Source organism: Brassica napus, chromosome C8 (genome assembly GCF_020379485.1).
Source record: "Brassica napus cultivar Da-Ae chromosome C8, Da-Ae, whole genome shotgun sequence".
Classification (NCBI taxonomy): domain Eukaryota; kingdom Viridiplantae; phylum Streptophyta; class Magnoliopsida; order Brassicales; family Brassicaceae; genus Brassica; species Brassica napus.
Window position 1 is genome coordinate 17,737,288 of NC_063451.1, and position 7,105 is coordinate 17,744,392.

Below are 7,105 nucleotides of genomic sequence, written 5' to 3' on the forward strand. Positions count from 1 at the left end.
TATAGTGTATATGTTTATACTTTTAATTATTCACGCACTACAAAATAAAAACAATTATATACACTGTTTTAATAATATTTATTAAATTATAACCAAATTTACTATTATATGGGCATTTTCAGATTCAGAATTTAATTATTTATATTAATATTTTTATGGTAGAAAAAATATTTAAGAAAGACTTTTTTTTTTTACATTTTGTAATCATATTCCATGAAGTTATTTAGCTCTATTTAACAAGTGATCCCTGAAAAACCCTCCACATATTTTCAATACTATTTGACCATGTTATATATTCGTATTGTTTTCTTCAGTTACATTTTTCTGTTTTATGATAATTCATTCCATGGTGCTTCACTATTTTTTCTTCCTGTACTATGCAATATATATCTTCCAACACACCTTTTAATTTATAAGATAATATTATTTTGCAAATTAACCCATGAACTTATGATTTGTATTAATTAAAAATAATTACATATATTTAGACAATTAATAAAATAACCTTATATGTACCTATTTTATGCTTTAACTTTTTATATATTTGAAATTCATATCGTCTCAAAAATAATTAGCATGAATATTATCACATACATTTAATCATCATGAAAATTGTCCACGTCTCTTATTGGCCATGACTAAATCCTCTACTCGTCCACGTCTCTTATTGGCCCTCCGGCCACCGAAATCCATATTCTGCTTATCGACCATCGGAATAACGGCTTCTACGATCGTCTGCCATGGTTGTATTCTAAAATTCGATATTCGTACAGTTTCGCTCACTACAGAGTAAATATTCAGAGTTAAAGGAAAAAAATTGTATCTCGACTCCATATCCGTTTCTGAAAATGGTTGTCTTCTCGGTTTCTATTCGAGTTTTACAATCATTTATTTCCTTAATATCATTTTATTAATTATTTTTATTTCAATTCGGTTTCCGGTTTCTACAATCTTAACTCTGAATCGATTCTGTTCATAAGCTTTATCGGATTGAAAAAATAATTTTATGAAACGGTTTATTCAAGGAATTGTAAATGGTTTTGGAACGGTGTTTGCTTAATATCGCTTTATTAATTATTTTTGTTTCAATTTGGTTTCCGGCTTCTACAATCTTAACTCTGAATCGCTTCTGTTCATAAGCTTTATCAGATTGAAAAAATATTTATATGAAACGGTTTATTCAAGGAATTGTAAACGGTTTTGGAACGGTGTTTGCGATTTGCTTTATAGCACTTCCGCGAAATGTTTATTATCTATCTCATAACGATTTGAAGATTGCTCTATAGCATTATCGCAAAACGTTTTTGATACATGATTCTTAAAACGTTATTAAAATGATTCGTTTACACGAACGCTTATAAAGCGAGTTTGTGAAATAATCTAAAAGTCTACGCAAAACGGTGCATGCGAACGCTTCTAAGCGAGTTTGCAAAACGTTTTCTCAGACTGATATCGATATGATTTTGCTCAAACACCAAAAGGACCATCGATTTAGACTATTATTTTTGCTTAAAATGGAGTACTGATCCGTTTTTCATGTTTTTTCAACAGAAAAATGACAAATTCTAACAACACCCTCATTGACGCCACCATTGATTCGCAAACTCCACTCAATGTTGCAGCAACTTGTGCAACCGGTGTGACAACCGTTGGAAACATCACAGCGTCAACCGCTGCAGCTACAACAAGCACTATCCTTCCTGCGGGAAATGTTGCTGATGAAACTACTCGTTGTAGCCTCTTCGGTGCTGGTCTTTATCAAACGGGTTCGGTTCAAGGAACCACAAGTGGTCTGGTGGCAGTTCAGACTCCTCCAACTATACTTAGCATGTTCAGTCAAGGATTGATGCCATACAAGTTTGATGGCAAAGGCTTCAAAACATGGCATAAGAAGATGATGTTCTTCCTGTCAACCATGAGACTGGACAACTTCATCCAGGAGGACACACCCCTTTTTCCTTACAAGATTGATGATGTGCACACTCTCTCAAGTGTTGACATATGGGTGCATTCCGACTTCATCTGCAAAGGAAACATTTTGGGTCGCCTCATTGACCCATTGTACTGAGTCTACTGTGAGATTCCCACGGAAAAATAGCTCTGGAGATCAGTGGACAAGAAGTACAGAGGTGAGGACGCTGGCTGCCAGAAGTATGTGTTGCAAAATTCCATGACTTCAAAATGCTGGATTCAAAACCCATCATAGATCAGGTGGAAGATTTTCAGGTTATCTGCCATGAAATCGCTGCTGAAGGAATGTCCATCTGCGAGACATTCACAACTCTGGGCTTCATTGAAAAGCTTTCTCCAAACTATGTAGATTTCAAAAACTACCTGAAGCACAAGAAGAAGAAGATGGAGCTCGAGGAGCTCATCATAAGGCTTCAGATGGAATCCAGAAACCGAATTACTGACAAGGTCACTGCTAAGGAACATAGTGTCAACATGGCTGAGCACAAAAGAAAAGGAAAGGCACACGCACACTCTCCTGCCAAGCCTTCCAAAACCGATGCAGTCCTAAAGGCTTCTTGAAAAAACTTCAAGAATAAAGAATAAAGGCATTGAAATCAATGCGAATGTGGAGAGATTCAAGGGGAAATGCCATTACTGCCACAAAGTGGGACACAAGACCGCTGAGTGTCGCAGCAAGATCAGAGATGAGAAGACTCAGGCGAATCTCACAGAGGAGGATCTCGTTGCAGTGGTGACTGAGGCCAACATGGTTGAAAGAAATAATCCCAAGGAATGGTGGTATGACACTGGGGCAACCACCAACATTTGCACTGATATGGCGATGTTCAACACCTATCAGAAGAGCAAAACTCAGGAGAAGCTATTCATGGGGAACACTGCAGTCTCTAAGATTAAAGGCCGCGGCAATGTGGTTTTGAAGATGACATATGGACGTGAAGTCACTCTGACGAATGTAAAGCATGTGCCCATGTAGAAGCCGGAAACCGAATTGAAATAACAATAATTAATAAAGCGATATTAAGAAAATAAACGATTGTAAAACTCAAATAGAAACCGAGAAGGCAACCGTTTTCAGAAACAGACATGAAGTCGAGATACAATCTCTTTCCTTAACTCTGAATATTCGCTCTGTATTGAGACGAAACTATACGAATATCGATTCCCAGGATACAACCATGACAGACGATTCACGCTTCACTCTGATCTCACTCAAATTACCCTAAGGAGTGAATTACTCTCTCAGATAAGAGGTTCAGCTGTAGTACTTAGAGATCAAATTCACAGGGAGCTAGGGAACCTAATAAATCTAATCAGATTGATTAAGCTAGGTTGATTATGATTAAATGTAAAAGCAGGTTTGTGAGCAAGGCAGTTACTCGATTGATTTGATTGGGGGGGGGGGGGGTTTGGTACTTAGATGAAAATAGCTAGACTTAGGGTTTTTATTCATGTAATCAGGATTATAATCCTACAGATGCCTAACAAGTTGTATGCATGATACTATAGAGCTCAACACTTATGAACAAACCGATAGGCTCTAGCTTTCTAGGTTTGTCTATTGACCAGATATAAGTGTCGATCGATGATTCTATAGGAATATCGATCGATGCACTTGTTGAACCGTCGACCAATTATTCGATTAAAATATCGATCGACGTGTTTGGCCAAGCGTTAACGCGCGGTTTGAATGTGCTCACTAAGCTTCCTAAATCAGCTCTCGCTTTACTCTAGAAATCTTAGCTCAATTAGGATGGATTAAGGGTAAGAGATGCAAGTGATGACCTTTACCTCAAACTCCTAGATCAAGTTCTAGCTAGCTAAACTAGAAACATGCTTTAATGACAATCCTAATGATGAATATCACAACTTAGCAATCTATAGTTTGGGCTAGTCCCTCATAACCTATTTAAACCCTAAACCTAACAAGAGAACTACTCAGATATGACTAAGTAATTCATAACAGTAATTAGGTATAAAAACTGCATAGATAAATAGATAGATATCAATGGAGTTCCAATCACAAATCTCTTTGGATCTTCTCTCCAATCTACTAAAAATCCTATAAAACCTTTTGCTGTGAAAATAGTAAAACAAGAAAGCACACTTTGCCTCTAACATATTGGCAACAAAAGACCTGGGAAAATACTTGGGGATGCTGATTCTACAAAAAAGAATTAATAAAGATACATTTGGGGAGGTTCTTGAGAAAGTGGCTTCACGGTTATCAGGCTGGAAGAAGCAAACTCTAAGTCTTGCAGGAAGGGTAACACTGACGAAGGCAGTACTATCATCAATACCGGTGCATTCGATGAGCACGATCCACCTGCCTAGATAAACAGATAGATATCAATGGAGTTCCAATCACAAATCTCTTTGGATCTTCTCTCCAATCTACTAAAAATCCTATAAAACCTTTTGCTGTGAAAATAGTAAAACAAGAAAGCACACTTTTCCTCTAACATGTTGGCAACAAAAGACCTGGGAAAATACTTGGGGATGCCGATTCTACAAAAAAGAATTAATAAAGATACATTTGGGGAGGTTCTTGAGAAAGTGGCTTCACGGTTATCAGGCTGGAAGAAGCAAACTCTTAACTCTTGCAAGAAGGGTAACACTGACGAAGGCAGTACTATCATCAATACCGGTGCATTCGATGAGCACGATCCACCTGCCTGTTAGCACTCTTGATAAACTAGATAGCCTCTCGCGAAGCTTTGTGTGGGGCAGTGGCCAACACTTGGTCTCTTGGGATAAAATATGCAGACCAAAAACGGCTGGAGGTTTGGGGATCAGAGTATCGAGAGATATGAACAAAGCATTGATCGCCAAAGTGGGATGGTGTCTGTTGCACGACAAGGAGAGCTTATGGGCCAGAATCTTACGCAGCAAGTATGTGATAGGTGACATTCATGATCCATCTTGGTTGATAGCAGGCAAGAGGATTTCTTCTACTTGGAGGAGTGTGGTAATGGGGATTAGGGAAGTAATCACTGATGGGCATCAATGGGTTATTGGTAATGGGAAAAGAATAAAATTTTGGACAGATAGGTGGTTGTCAGGTCATACACTTACGGAGGTTGCGATCGCAGATCTTCTAGAGGGGTATGAGAATATAACAGCTAGAGAGTTATGGTTGGACGGTGGGGGTTGGGATCAAACCATAATCGCTCTTTTGTCACTGATGAGATAAGGCTTGACCTTGCGGCTGTGGTGGTGGATACTGTGTCTGGTGTGCAGGACCGTTTAGCTTGGGGAGAGACACCAAATGGTCAGTTTACAGTAAAAACCACATATAATCTGATCACACGTGATGACATGCCAAGGCCACATATGGGGAGTTTCTTTAGGAGTATGTGGCGTGTGGTCGCCCCAGAGAGAGTGAGAATGTTTCTCTGGCTAGTGGGAAATCAAGCAATAATGACAAATGCAGAGAGATACAGAAGACACCTGAGCGGGACTGATGTTTGTCAGGTATGTAGAGGAGGAATCGAAACGATATTGCACGTGCTTAGAGACTGTCCTGCGATGACAGGAATTTGGAATAGAGTTATCCCTCCTGCGAAAATACGTGCTTTCTTTTCGATGTCGTTGCTCGAGTGGCTTTACCAGAACTTAGGTGATATGTATGTAGGGTGTGGAGTTCCTTGGGCCACGATGTTTGCTTTGGCTGTTTGGTGGGGGTGGAAGTGGAGATGTGGGAATGTGTTTGGGGAGAATCGGCTTTGGAAAGATAGAGTAAAATTCTTAAGAAACTTGGCCAAAGAAGTGATGTTAGCGAAGGAGGCGGAGAAGGGAAGCTTGGACATTGGATAGACGCCTCCTCGGGTGGGGTGGGTGAAGCTTAATACTGACGAGGTATCGCAAGGTAACCCGGGAACGACATCTGCAGGAGGTGTGATGCGTGATGGTGATGGTGAGTGGTGTGTTGGGTTTGCAGTCAACATAGGAAGGTGCTCTGCTCCTTTGGCGGATTTGTGGGGAGTCTATTACAGACTGGTGATTTCATGGGAGAAACGTATTAGTAGACTAGAGGTGGATGTAGATTCTAAAATGGTGGTGGAGTTTCTCACAACAGGGATTGGAGATGCTCATCCGCTGTCTTTCCTGGTGCGATTGTGCCATGGCTTCTTAACGAGGGACTGGCTGGTCTGAATAGTTCATGTGTATAGGGAAGCAAACCGCTTAGCTTATGGTTTGGCTAACCTTGCATTTTCTCTTCTGTTTGGTTTTCATAGTTTTGATAATGTACCGCTTGATGTTGCTAGTGTATTGCGTGAGGATGTTGATGGACCTTTAAGGCCACGACAGATTCGTGTGTAGACTGGAGTTTGTTATTGAATAAACCTTGGGAGTCTTCTCTCCCAATTTCCTATAAAAAAAAAACACATGCTGGCAAAGCTTATATAATTAGGTTAAAACTCGTCAGGGGTAATCTTGTAAATTGGTGAAGACTTGGGCTTTAAGTCGGCTGGGACCAAACGAGCTTCTGCGCGCTTCACCGTCGATCGATGTTACAATGTGAACATCGATCGATTATTTATCTTCAATGTCGACCGATGGTCGTGCTCGATGGTCAGCTCGGGTGTTTTCTCCAAATATATCCAAAATTCTCCAAAATCATCATTTTCTTCCAAATCACTCATGATCCTACAAATATACTAAATAGACTCTAGAATATATTCCCTTTGTTCGTAAATATAAGATGTTTAGGTAGAAACACACATATTAAGGAAACTACTTTTTGTCTAGAAAGCATCATTAAAACTATAAGTTAATAGTATTCAATCAATTATAAAATAGACTATTAAAATATGATTGGGTACACAGTTTTTAATAAAGTAAAAGTTATCTAGGAAAATGAAAACATCTTATATATTGGAACATCAAAATTCTGTAAAACATCCTACATTTAGGAACAGATGGAGTAATAAATAGTAGTTAAAACACTTATAAACCATGGGTAAAAGTGGGTCAAATCCATGGTCTATCAACTCCCCCAGACTTACCATTTTGTTTGTCCTCAAGCAAAACATACAGGTAGTCTCTCTAAAAGAGGTTTGAAAACAGCAGTGAGTCAGCGATAACTCAGTTCTTAAATGGTTCGTTTCGTCTCCCGGTAGCATTGTTAGTG